This window comes from Ctenopharyngodon idella, chromosome 1 (genome assembly GCF_019924925.1).
Source record: "Ctenopharyngodon idella isolate HZGC_01 chromosome 1, HZGC01, whole genome shotgun sequence".
NCBI classification, from domain to species: Eukaryota; Metazoa; Chordata; class Actinopteri; order Cypriniformes; family Xenocyprididae; genus Ctenopharyngodon; species Ctenopharyngodon idella.
In genome coordinates, this window is record NC_067220.1 from 20,879,927 (window position 1) to 20,894,075 (window position 14,149).

Genomic DNA, 14,149 nt, shown 5'->3' on the forward strand with positions numbered 1-14,149 from the left:
AGAAACTCCTTGAAGCCATACTACAGATCAAAGGCCGAGCTTGCCAGGCCCAGTGGCCTAATGTACAAGGCATCAGCCTCCGGAGCTGGGGATTGGAAATGACGCTTGTCATCTGGCTGAATCTCGGCTAAGTCATAGTACAGATGAACAGAGGCAGCAGTAAGGATTTCAAAACCAGGACAGTTTGGCATAGGAAGGAGCCAAGCAGCTGCCCCCTGCCGCTCGCTCTGAACCTGCTGGGCTCGTCCGGGATTTGAACCCGGGACCTCTCGCACCCAAAGCGAGAATCATACCCCTAGACCAACGAGCCTTGTGCGTGTGCTTTTACAGCCTGAAATTACACAAAGCACTGTGTGCAAGAGGCCCAGTCCGGTTTGAATCCCACAGTGGCATCTACAGAGCTGCAGAAAGTTCAATTTGATGTAGAGAACTTGCTGTCAAGTACTACGTGGGTTGCAGTAAATGGCCTGATATGAAGTAGTTGATAAAGAAAAGCAGCAATCGGAAAAAGTGCCAGGAAACCCCTGAACTCATACTAAAGGCGAGAGGGCTCGTTCGGGATTTCAACCCGGGACGCTGGGCGCTCAGGCTACATGTGTACACTTGTACAGTCACAGAATGCTGACCGCTAACAGAAAGGCGCAGGCACTAGTTCTGATAGAAAGCGTTTGTTGGCAGGCAGCTGCTCTAAGTACGGTCTGTCCAAGGAAATGACGCTTGTCATCAGGCTGAATCTCAGTTAAGTCATAGTACAGATGTACAGAGGCAGCAGTAAGGATTTCAAAACCATGACAGAGCCTTGTCGATGGGCAGCCTTCAGTGAAGCTCACCTCAATGACAGGACGTGACCTGGCGTCAAGATACTAAAGTGTAGATGTTTGAGTGTCAGAAACTCCTTGAAGCCATACTACAGATCAAAGGCCGAGCTTGCCAGGCCCAGTGGCCTAATGTACAAGGCATCAGCCTCCGGAGCTGGGGATTGGAAATGACGCTTGTCATCTGGCTGAATCTCGGCTAAGTCATAGTACAGATGAACAGAGGCAGCAGTAAGGATTTCAAAACCAGGACAGTTTGGCATAGGAAGGAGCCAAGCAGCTGCCCCCTGCCGCTCGCTCTGAACCTGCTGGGCTCGTCCGGGATTTGAACATGGGACCTCTCGCACCCAAAGCGAGAATCATACCCCTAGACCAACGAGCCTTGTACATGTGCTTTTACAGCCTGAAATTACACAAAGTACTGTGTGCAAGAGGCCCAGTCCGGTTTGAATCCCACAGTGGCATCTACAGAGCTGCAGAAAGTTCAATTTGATGTAGAGAACTTGATGTCAAGTACTACGTGGGTTGCAGTAAATGGCCTGATATGAAGTAGTTGATAAAGAAAAGCAGCAATCGGAAAAAGTGCCAGGAAACCCCTGAACTCATACTAAAGGCGAGAGGGCTCGTTTCGGGATTTCAACCCGGTACGCTGGGCGCTCAGGCTACATGTGTACACTTGTACAGTCACAGAATGCTGACCGCTAACAGAAAGGCGCTTTCTAATAGAAAGCGTTTGTTGGCAGGCAGCTGCTCTAAGTACGGTCTGTCCAAGGAAATGACGCTTGTCATCAGGCTGAATCTCAGTTAAGTCATAGTACAGATGTACAGAAGCAGCAGTAAGGATTTCAAAACCATGACAGAGCCTTGTCAATGGGCAGCCTTCAGTGAAGCTCACCTCAATGAGAGGACGTGACCTGGCGTCAAGATACTAAAGTGTAGATGTTTGAGTGTCAGAAACTCCTTGAAGCCATACTACAGATCAAAGGCCGAGCTTGCCAGGCCCAGTGGCCTAATGTACAAGGCATCAGCCTCCGGAGCTGGGGATTGGAAATGACGCTTGTCATCTGGCTGAATCTCGGCTAAGTCATAGTACAGATGAACAGAGGCAGCAGTAAGGATTTCAAAATCAGGACAGTTTGGCATAGGAAGGAGCCAAGCAGCTGCACCCTGCCGCTCGCTCTGAACCTGCTGGGCTCATCCGGGATTTGAACCCAGGATCTCTCGCACCGAAAGCGAGAATCATACCCCTAGACCAACGAGCCTTGTGCATGTGCTTTTACAGCCTGAAATTACACAAAGCACTGTGTGCAAGAGGCCCAGTCCGGTTTGAATCCCACAGTGGCATCTACAGAGCTGCAGAAAGTTCAATTTGATGTAGAGAACTTGATGTCAAGTACTACGTGGGTTGCAGTAAATGGCCTGATATGAAGTAGTTGATAAAGAAAAGCAGCAATCGGAAAAAGTGCCAGGAAACCCCTGAACTCATACTAAAGGCGAGAGGGCTCGTTCGGGATTTCAACCCGGGACGCTGGGCGCTCAGGTTACATGTGTACACTTGTACAGTCACAGAATGCTGACCGCTAACAGAAAGGCGCAGGCACTAGTTCTAATAGAAAGCGTTTGTTGGCAGGCAGCTGCTCTAAGTACGGTCTGTCCAAGGAAATGACGCTTGTCATCTGGCTGAATCTCAGTTAAGTCATAGTACAGATGTACAGAGGCAGCAGTAAGGATTTCAAAACCAGGACAGTTTGGCATAGGAAGGAGCCAAGCAGCTGCCCCCTGCCGCTCACTCTGAACCTGCTGGGCTCGTCCGGGATTTGAACCCGGGACCGCTTGCAGCCAAAGCGAGAATCATACCCCTAGACCAACGAGCCTCGTCGATGGGTGGCCTTCAGTGATGCTCACCTCAATGACAGGACGTGACCTGGCGTCCAGATACTAAAGTGTAGTTGTTTGAGCCATGCCATCTGTATTTTTTTTTAAGAAAATGACAGATCGTTTCGCTAGATAAGACCCTTATTCCTCGTCTGGTATCGTTTAAAGCCCTTTGAAGCTGCACTAAAACTATTTTTGACCTCCAACCATTTGGAGTCCATTGAAGTCCACTATAAGGAGATGTCACGGTTCATGGATTCACTTACTCACCCTCGTGTGTTGTTGTGTGTGTGTGTGTCTGTGTGTGTTTGGGTGTGAGTGAATGATTGTGTGGGCGTCACCCTTTATGGTCTGATTGCGATCTGTTGCCAGCCGTGTCTTGTTAGTGGTTGTTATATATTGTGCATGTCTTTATGTGGTCTTTGTCAGTTCGTTGCAGGCTGTTCTCGGTGTCGTGTTCTCTGTGTGTTTCTTCCTGGTTTTTGGATTCTGGACTTTCGTTGTGTGCCCTGTTTTCTGGGTTGGATTATCCTTGTTCTCTGATACCCACTGTAGCCCTGCGCCACCCAGTGCCTCGCCACTCTGCATGCCACAGCCTCTGCCTCGACTGACCCTTGGAGTGAAGTTATTGTACAGCATTTTCCTGTCAATAAATATTGTTATTCTTGCACTTGGATCCTCTGTCTGTGTTCATTCCCTGACAGGAGAATAATCCTGGTATGTTTTTATTAAAAACCTTAATTTCTTTTTGACTGAAGAAAGAAGGACATGGACATCTTGGATGACATGGGGGTGAGTAAATTATCAAGTCAAGTCAAGTCACCTTTATTTATATAGCGCTTTTTACAATGTAGATTGTGTCAAAGCAGCTTTACATTGATAACTGGTACATTATTTGGCTGCACAGCAGCTCTTAAAAGAATAGTGTCAATGCAGGCAGATCAAAGCACTGTTGAATATCAAATGTCAAGTCAAATGTCAAGTGTCCCCAACTAAGCAAGCCAAAGGCGACAGCGGCAAGGAACCCAAACTCCATCAGGTGACATCAGGTGGCAGACAAGTGGCAAATAGGTGTTTAAATGGAGAAAAAAACCTTGGGAGAAACCAGGCTTAGTTGGGGGGCCAGTTCTCCTCTGGCCAACAGTGCTTTGCAACAGGATCGCAACATTCAAAGTATTTATTCCAGTTCCATCCAATTGAGGATTGTATTCATCACGGCTGTTGAGGAACTGTGTCGTGGCTTTCGTGTCGATGAGGCCCTCAGAGTGGATGATCCAGTTGACTCAATCTCTGCTGATACTTCAGGGCTGCGTTGTGGTCGTGTCAAGACGCAGGTCCTTGGTCTCACCTGGATCCGGTTGACTACGGTGAACCTCGGGATAACCAGAAAGACTAATATTAGCGTAGATGCCATTCTTCTTCTGATGTAAAGAGTACATCAGGTGTTATAGGAAGTGTTCCTGGTTCCGGCTGACCTTAATTTATGCAGCCTAATAATCCTTTAACAGATTTGAAAATATAAATTGGTAATGTGTTATGTGTATGCCAGGTTAAAGAAATGCGTTTTTAGTCTAGATTTAAACTGAGAGAGTGTGTCTGCTTCCCGAACAATGCTAGGAAGATTGTTCCAGAGTTTAGGTGCCAAATAGGAGAAGGATCTACCGCCTGCGGTTGATTTTGATATTCTAGGTATTATCAGCTGGCCTGAATTCTGAGATCGCAATAGACATGAAGGACTATAATGAATTAGGAGCTCGCTCAGGTACTGGGTAGCTAAACCATTTAGTGCTTTGTAAGTAATTAGCAAGATTTTAAAATCTATACGATGTTTAACAGGAAGCCAATGCAGTGTTGACAGAACTGGGCTAATATGGTCATACTTCCTAGTTCTAGTAAGAACTCTAGCTGCTGCATTTTGTACGAGCTGTAGTTTATTTATCAGGTGAGCAGAACAACCACCCAGTAGAGCGTTACAGTAATCTAGCCTTGAGGTCATGAACGCATGAACTAACTGTTCTGCATTTTTCATTGAGAGCATATGTCGTAGTTTAGATATATTTTTAAGATGGAAGAATGCGGTTTTACAGATGCTAGTAACATGGCCTTCAAATGAAAGATTGGTATCAAAGAGCACACCCAGGTTCCTAAGAGACGATGAAGACTTAACAGAGCAGCCATCAAGTGTTAGACAGTATTCTAGGTTATTACGTGAAGTTTTTGGTCCAAAAATTAGAATCTGTTTTTTCTGAATTTAGTAGTAGGAAATTACTGGTCATCCGATTTTTTTTTTATATCAGCTATGCATTCTGTTAATTTTGTGAATTGGTAAGTTTCGTCAGGGCGCGAAGAAATATAGAGCTGAGTATCATCAGCGTAACAGTGAAAACTAACGCCATGCTTCCTAATGATATCTCCCAAGGGTAGCATGTACAGAGTGAACAGCAACGGTCCTAGTACTGAGCCTTGCGGTACTCCATATTCAACTTGTGATCGATATGACATCTCTTCGTTTACTACTACAGACTGATAACGGTCAGATAAGTATGATTTGAACCATGACAATGCAATTCCACTAATGCCAACATAATTTTCGAGTCTATTTAAAAGAATATTGTGATCAATAGTGTCAAATGCAGCACTAAGATCCAGTAACACTAATAGAGAGATACAACCACGATCTGATGATAAGAGCAAATCATTAGTAACTCTAATGAGAGCAGTCTCAGTACTATGGTACGTTCTAAATCCTGACTGGAAATCCTCACAGATACTATTTCTTTCTAAAAAGGAACATAGTTGTGATGATACTACCTTTTCTAGTATTTTTGACAGAAAAGTGAGATTTGAGATCGGCCTGTAATTGACTAATTCTCTAGGATCAAGTTGTGGTTTTTTAATAAGAGGTTTAATAATAGCCAGCGTAAAAGTTTTCGGTACGTATCCTAGTGATAAAGATGAATTGACGATATTAAGAAGAGGATCTATAACCTCTGGAAGCATTTCTTTCAATAGCTTAGTCGGTATAGGGTCTAACATACATGTTGTTGATTTTGATGATTTAACAAGTTTAGACAATTCTTCCTCTCCTAAAGCAGTAAATGAACTGAATTTTTCCTCAGAGACACTACAATGCACTATCTGACGCGATACTGTAATAGACGGTTGCATGGTTATAATTTTTTCTCTAATATTATCAATCTTGCAAGTAAAGAAGTTCATAAAGTCATTACTGCTGTGCTCTTTGGAAACATCAGAAGTTGAAGCTTTATTTCTTGTTAATTTAGCCACTGTATCAAATAAATACCTAGGGTTGTGTTTATTTTCTTCTAAAAGTTTTGAAAAATAAGCAGATCTAGCAGATTTTAAGGCCTTTCTGTACTCAATCATTCTCTCTCTCCACAAAATGCGAAATACTTCTAGTTTTGTTTTCTTCCAGCTGCGCTACATTTTTCTGGCTGCTAACTTTAGGGCCCGAGTGTGCTCATTGTACCATGGCATTGGATTAATTTCCTTAATCTTTTTTAAGCGCAAAGGAGCAACTGAGTCTAATGTGCTGGAAAAGACAGAGGCAATAGTTTCTGTTACAACATCGAGGTCTTCTAAGCTTTCTGGTATGCTAAGGCGATGAAACTGATCAGGAAGATTATTTATAAAGCGATCTTTAGTGGTAGAAGTGATGGTTCTACCATATTTATGGCATGGAGGCAGTTTAGCCGCCTTGACTAAATGTAGTATACACGAGACTAGATAATGATCTGAGATGTCGTCACTCTGCTGCAGAATTTCAACAGCATCAATATCGATTCCATGTGACAATATTAGATCTAAAGTATGATTACGACAATAAGTGGGTCCTGACACATGTTGTCTAACACCAATAGAGTTTAGAATATCTGCAAATGCCAATCCTAATGTGTCTTTCTTATTATCTACATGGATATTAAAATCACCAACAACAAGGACTTTATCTGCAGCCAATACTAACTCCGACAGAAAATCAGCAAATTCTTTGATAAAGTCTGTATGGTGTCCTGGTGGCCTGTATACAGTAGCCAGCACAAATGTCAACCTACATAATGTTATGTAAAGTACCATTACTTCGAAGGAATTATATTTGAAAGACTTTTGACTAATACTGTAAATATTACTATAGATTACAGCAACACCTCCCCCTTTGCCTATCTGACGGGCATTGTGTCGATAATCATAACCTTGAGGACTAGACTCATTTAAAGTAATGTAATCGTCCGGTTTTAGCCAAGTTTCTGTCAAACACAGCACATCTAGATTATTATCTTTGATAATATCATTAACAATAAGTGATTTTGAAGAAAGGGATCTAATATTTAACAACCCGAGTTTTATCATTTGTTTAGCATTATTATCTCTATTTTTTTATTTGTTGAACATCAATTAAATTTTTACCATTAAATGAGTTTGGAAGTTTTTTGTTTTTACTAACTCGGGGTACAGACACAGTCTCTATTTGAAAATATCTAGGTGTAAGAGTTTCTATGTGTTGGGAGTTATCTGAATTTTCTGACTTCTGTAACGTGAGGCAGCTAGCAGACGGTCGGTTTAGCCAGTCTGTCTGCTTCCTGACTTGGGCCCCAGTTTGTCATGTTTCAGTTCTAAGACTATGTGCCATATTACTAGAGAGAAGAGCAGCACCATCCCGGGAGGGATGAATACCATCTCTTTTCAACAGGTCAGGTCTGCCCCAAAAACTTTTCCAATTGTCTATGAAACCTATATTATTTTGCGGACACCACTTAGACAGCCAGCCATTGAGTGATGATAATCTGCTAACTATCTCATCACTCCGACGAACAGGAAGGGGGCCAGAGCAAATTACTTCTCCTGACATTGTACTTGCGAGTTCACACACCTCTTTAATGTTAATTTTAGTGATCTCTGACTGGCGAAGTCGAACATCATTAGTGCCGATGTGAATAATAATCTTAGAGTATTTACGATTAGCATTAGCCAGCACTTTTAAATTTGCTTTGATGTCAGGTGCTCTGGCTCCCGGCAAACATGTGACTATGGTGGCTGGTGTCTATTTTCACGTTCCGTGTAATAGAATCGCCAATAACTAGGGCACTTTCAACAGGATTCTCAGTGGGTGTATCACTGAGTGGGGAGAACCTGTTTGATGTTCTTATTGGAACGGAAGAGTGGTGTTTTCCGCGGCTAGGCCGCCTCACCGTTACCCAAGTGCCCTGCTGCGCGGGTTCTACAGCCGGAACCGAACAATGTACAGAGTTCACTAAGCTAGTCGCATCCCAAACAGTATCTGAAGCCCTTGCATTCTTACTATCCTCGATTAAAGTTTGGATGCGTGTCTCTAATTCTGAGATTCTCTCTGTCAGCCTGACTATTTCCCTACATTTATGACATGTAAATCCCTCGTCGCTGACAGAGAGAGCTATGGTAAACATGTGGCAAATGGAACAGGTAACAATGCTGGGAGAGGATGACATGACTCACCGTGTTTGTAGACTGATCCGACTTACCACAGCTGTTTGAAGAACGCGTTGAAAAAGGAGCGCGCGAGAGACTGTTAACAAGTTAACAAGCTAGCGCTGCAAATGCAAATGCGTTGTAACAGCGATTTAGATTCAAAGATTACAAGCTAGCGACGTCAGATTAGTGTGGTAGGCAATATTACATATAAGGTAATAAAAAAATAAATAAAATAAAAATAAGCGACAATGAATAAAAGAGATTCAAAACAAAGCTATACGGAGTTACAAACGCAAACCAATCTGAGCAGCGAGGCAGACAGGAGCAATCGAGTCAGGGATTTCGTGAAAATATCAGGAAATTTTTATTTGAAAGTGAACTAATCCTTTAACGGACACGCACACGCGGCAGCCATTGTAAGTCCACAAGACCGAAAGTGCTCGCAGCAGACTTCTTCCCGACAGTCAAAGCAGCATTACGTCACGAAAGTGCGGACTCGTAGGAAGACCGCAAGGGTTTAGGGTGCCATTTGAGACAGGGCCTCAAATGGAAGGCTGCATATCTCGGCTGCCACGTCATGTCACACAAGGCCATCTCAATCGGAAGGATCCTTGGAAGGCAGCCTTCGTTTCGCATTCTTCTTTCAGCCTGTTTTGAAGGACGCATGATGTATCCTTCTTGGCCTTAAATCACCCACAATCCTTTGCACATATTTAAATTCACGAAAATAAACTAATGGAAAATGAGTCGGTACTGAGCTCGTCTGAGTTTATTATGGAATGTAAGACAAAAATAATGTTTTTGGGCATGAAAGTATAGATGTTATCTTTTGTTTTGCTGTAAATTAATCACTTAACACTAAATTGTCAATAACGTAAGCCACTGGGAGACCACAGATGGCTGTCATTCACTGTATTGCATTATTAGAAAACCAGTTAATCCAAAGATTGGTAATACAAAGTTTTTTACCAAAATTAAGTTTAAATAGTATTTTTGTGATGTGACCGCAGGGACGGAAACATTTACGACGTAGCCATGCACACTTACTAGACCGTCTCATTCTAGCATTTAATGCTGAGGAGGATTCTAATATACAAGCCTCCGAGGGACTGGACTTGGAAGGACACAGCCTCAGTAGGATGCACCTTCCATTTGAGAAGCACCCGCTGTGTCCCAGATGACACACTATGCAATTATATACTATGAGTGCATCCGAAACCGCATACTACCCTACTATAGCCTATAGTAGGCACAAATCAGTAGGCAAACAAATAAGTATGTCCGAATCCTCAGTATGCATAAAAGGGTAGGCGAGAATTTCCTAGGTCATGTACTAATTCACGCGAGATTCGGGCATGCGTACACTTAAGTTGCGTCCGAATATGCCTACCTGCCTGCTATATAGAAGGTGAAAACAGTACGTGAAAAGAGTATGTCTGAAACCTCAGTATTCATAAACACTTAAGTTGCGTCCGAATATGCCTACCTGCCTACTATATAGAAGGTGAAAACAGTACATGAAAAGAGTATGTCTGAAAGAGTATGTCCGAAACCTTAGTATTCATAAAAGAGTAGGTGAGAAATATGGTGCAGTTTTTGCGGTGTACAAAGCTGATGGTTTAAGTTCATTCATCACTGTATGTAAGCTTGGAAAACAGAATCAATGCACAACTTCAAAATATTATCATATTACAAAACGACAACACAATTTAGCAAATCGAGGGAACGAATTAGTAAATCATACACACGATTTATAAATCGAGGGAACGACTTACTAAAGCGTGCACATGATTCAGTCATGTGCGGGGCTCCGTACTAAAGAACTCTAAGATTCGGACAGAAATGTCAAAAATGTTATAACCATCCCCAGTCTCCCCATGTTTAGCCCTCGTGTTATGTTACAACAAAACAACAAATTAATGCTCTTTTATCAATTGAGTAGTTAAGTCTGTTAACGAATATTAGGCTTTTTTTTCGTGAAATCTGAAATGCTGTCACAATTCTATTTTTTTTTTATTTTTTTTTATTTTTTTTTTTTTTTTGTACGATTCATTAACATTTTCCAAAATATGCTTGAAGACACAAATAGGGACAATTTGCACTATAGGGGAATACTGAAAAAACAAGGCTCCACCAGGCTTTACATTCACTAATGCAAAAAATGTAATTTTGACATTTAAATGAATACATGAATTCATTGTACACAACAATAAGCAGAATCAAAATCTTTACAGGACATTCTTTGCATTTAGGAAGAACAGAGAAATAATATGTGTGACTGTAGTATTGAGCACATAAATCACAGAGGTAACTTGAATCATATTTGGATGTTACAGGGACAGATGAGAACACACATCTGCTTATCCAGTGGAGAGCGACTGATAAAAGAATGCTGCCATCAAAGGCTTTGAGTGAGTATACCACAGAAATGAATAAGAAATCTATTTAAATCATAAGTTGCAGTTTATTTTAATTATTGTAATTTCAAACAGAGTTATTACAGCACTTGATTCTTGAATTCCTGATTTCCTGTGCATTTGCTGCAGAGCTTTTGTGGTGGAGCAGGGCCTGCAAGGCAAGGTGACAGTGGCATTTATGGGAAGAAAAAATACTTTTGTATTATGTTTGTGCATTTTTGTAGGATCTGAAATGTCCACAGACTAATGTGAGCACTGAGGGTGGGAATCCCACAGCAGCATCTTGGAAATGGTATAGAGCCATGGATGAGACCCTCCATCACTCCACCTCCCTTATTACCTCAGTCAGCTCACTTCATTGACTGATATTGTATGAACAGAAACCATCTGGTCAAACTTGACAAAATCACCTTTTGTGTTCAGAAAAAAAAAAACACACACACAGAGGGATCGAATAATGTGAAGGCGAGCAAATAATGACTGAATTTATATATTTTGGTGAACTAGTCCTTTAAGCCTTGAAATGTATGTATGCATCTATATTATAGTAGTACCTCGAAGAAATAAACTTTAAGAAATTAGCAGTTTATTGAGTGTTTGTGCCCGAGGCACTTTCAGAAAGGGATTTAGAAAAATCACATTTACATTTGGCAGATGCTTTTATCCAAAGTGACTTACAGTGCACTTATTACAGGGACAGTCCCCCTGGAGAAACCTGGACTAAAGTGCCTTACTCAAAGAGACACTGGAGGTGCCGGCTGCAGAGATCGAACCAGCAACCTTCTGCTTACCAGTTCAGTGGTTTAGCATACTATACCACAAAAGTAATAAAGATATAACAAAAATGAGCATGTCATTGTAAACATATTAAATTAAATTTGGCAAGAAACGGAATGCTGACAACATGAACTGTAAAATGTGTTAACCTGTTTAAATGTTTTACAGGTAGTTATGGTGATGGAGACCAGGCACATGAATGTTTGGAGCAGACACAGCGGCAGCCAGCTTGTCCCGCACATGTTCTCCCACTCTTGCTTCAGGGGGGCACGTCATCATGGTCTTCCTCATCCTTTGGCTCAATGATGTCCTCACTGAGAAGAGCGAGATTGTGAAGCACAGCGCAGAACACAACAACCTCAGGCACAAAGGCATGGCTCACCTCTGGCCATGAAAACAAAATATTCGAATTCTGCACATATGCTATATTTTAAAGGGATATGGAGGAGATTAGGAGGAGAAACATTTGAGATTAGAAGGAAACTGAGGTTTTACCGAGCTCAGCGGCTCTGGTCGAGCTGTGATATAAACGAAACGCTATTGGCTATTTTAAAAAAGGGGATGAGCTGTTCAATATGTCCCGCCCTGTTTTCCAGTTTCAGTTGAAATTACGTCAACACATTGAATAATGCTGCACGATTCACTAGTGGGCCTTTAAGTTGTTGCACTTGTTTTTACGCCATAAGTCACATGATAATGTCAACATGGCAGATGAGGTCCAGATTGCATTCATACTTAACGCATTCAGGCTATATAGTACCTACTCTTTTAGCACTCGTTTATATAGCACCTACTCTTTTAGCACTTGTTTATATAGTACCTACTCTTTTAGCGCTAAGTAAGTACTTATTGAAATTAAGTACCTACTCAGAGAGTTTCAGCTTACATGTACTATGCACTATGTACTCAACTATGCACTATGTATGAACCAAATCGGAGATGCGCCTTGCCTCGCCTGAAATGTAGGCGAGTAGGCAGCTACAGTGAGGGGAAAAAACTGCAGGCAAGTCAGACAGTCTCTTCTCATAGTGGATCAGACACCTACGAGATCAAAGGCAGATATCTATCTATCTAATATTTCTAATCTGTCTATCTACAGTGCTCAGCATAAATGAGTACACCCCCTTTGAAAAGTAACATTTTAAACAATATCTCAATGAACACAAAAACAATTTCCAAAATGTTGACAAGACTAAGTTTTATATAACATCTGTTTAACTTATAACATGAAAGTAAGATTAATAATATAATTTAAAGAACAAAATTTTCAGTTTTACTCAAATTAGGGTGATGCAAAAATGAGTACACCCCACTGAAAGTCTCTGGAGCAAAGCTAAATTTTAGACTACAAATGTCTAATTTAACAAGAATTCAACCACAGGTGAGTCTAATTATTCATTACACAGGTGTCCAGCAGACAGTTGACTTTATAAGGGTGTTAAAACCCCTTCCCATTTCATGCTGTCAGCAATGGCACAACATGGAAGAGAAATGTCACAAGACCTGAGAAAGAAAATAATTTCTTTACACCAGAAAGGTGAAGGCTACAAGAAGATCAGCAAAGCTTTACTTATCAGTCAGAATATTATAGCAAAAGTGGTACAAAAATTTTAAAAAGATGGAACTGCATCCATCTCACAGAGACATCCAGGTCTTCCACGGAAGTTAACACCTCGACAGGAGCGTCTTCTGATGAGAAGGGTTGAAGAAAATCAGCATGCGAGTTCACTGCAGTTATCTAAAGAAGTAGAAAGCCAAACTGGGGTGACTATTTCCCGTGACACAATATGGCGTACACTGCAGAGGAATGGCATGCATGCGTGCCGTCCATGAAAGAAGCCTTTCCTAAAGCCCAGGCTCAAAAAAGCCCGCCTAGGGTTTGCCAGGGCCCATGCTGACAAAGATGAAGACTACTGGGACTCTATACTCTGGAGTGATGAGACCAAGATAAATGTTTTTGGAACTGATGGTTTCAAAACTGTATGGCGTCACAAAGGTGAGGAATACAAAGAAAAACACATGATGCCTACAGTGAAACATGGTGGTGGCAGTGTCCTTATGTAGGGCTGCATGAGTGCTGCTGGTGTCGGGGAGCTGCATTTCATTTATGGCATCATGAATTCACAGATGTACTGCTCTATACTGAAAGAGAAGATGCTACCATCACTCTGTGCATTTTCCAACATGACAATGATCCTAAACACACATCTAAGGCCACTGTTGGATTACTGAAGAAGAACAGGGTGAAAGTGATTTAGTGGCTCCTGATCTGAACCCAATCGAACACCTATGGGGAATTCTGAAGAGACAAGTTAAGCATCAGTTTCCATCCAGCATCCAGTCTCTAAAAGAGGTTATTCTTGAATGGAAAAAGATAGATGATGCAAAATGTCGCCAACTTGTTCATTCCATGCCTAGAAGACTTGGTGCTGTCATTAAAAATCATGGAGGTCATACAAAGTACTAGATGTAGTAGTTTTTGTTGTGGGGTGTACTCATTTTTGCATCACCCTAATTTAAGTAAAACTGAAAAATGTGTAATCTAAGTTATATTATTAACCTACTTTCATGTTATAAGTTAAACAGATGTTAGATTAAACTTAGTCTTGTCAACATTTTGGAAATTGTTTTTGTGTTCATTGAGATATTGTTTAAAATGTTACTTTTCAAAGGGGGTGTACTCATTTATGCTGAGCACTCTATCTATCTATCTATCTATCTATCTATCTATCTATATAGCAACCACCCAGTACACCCTAGCAACCGCATAGCAACCCCGAAACACCATGGTAACAGCAT

General features: G+C 41.5%; 3 non-coding genes across 3 annotated transcripts; all 3 read right to left on the reverse strand.

Moving 5' to 3' along the window:
• Positions 1–238: 238 nt before the first annotated feature.
• Positions 239–310, reverse strand: trnap-ugg (transfer RNA proline (anticodon UGG)). The gene has a single exon. It is a non-coding gene; the product is annotated as a tRNA-Pro (tRNA).
• Positions 311–2,005: 1,695 nt separating this feature from the next.
• On the reverse strand, positions 2,006–2,077 carry trnar-ucg (transfer RNA arginine (anticodon UCG)). The gene has a single exon. It is a non-coding gene; the product is annotated as a tRNA-Arg (tRNA).
• A 540-nt stretch (positions 2,078–2,617) lies between these two features.
• On the reverse strand, positions 2,618–2,689 carry trnap-ugg (transfer RNA proline (anticodon UGG)). Its single transcript has one exon. It is a non-coding gene; the product is annotated as a tRNA-Pro (tRNA).
• Between the last annotated feature and the right edge of the window lie 11,460 nt (positions 2,690–14,149).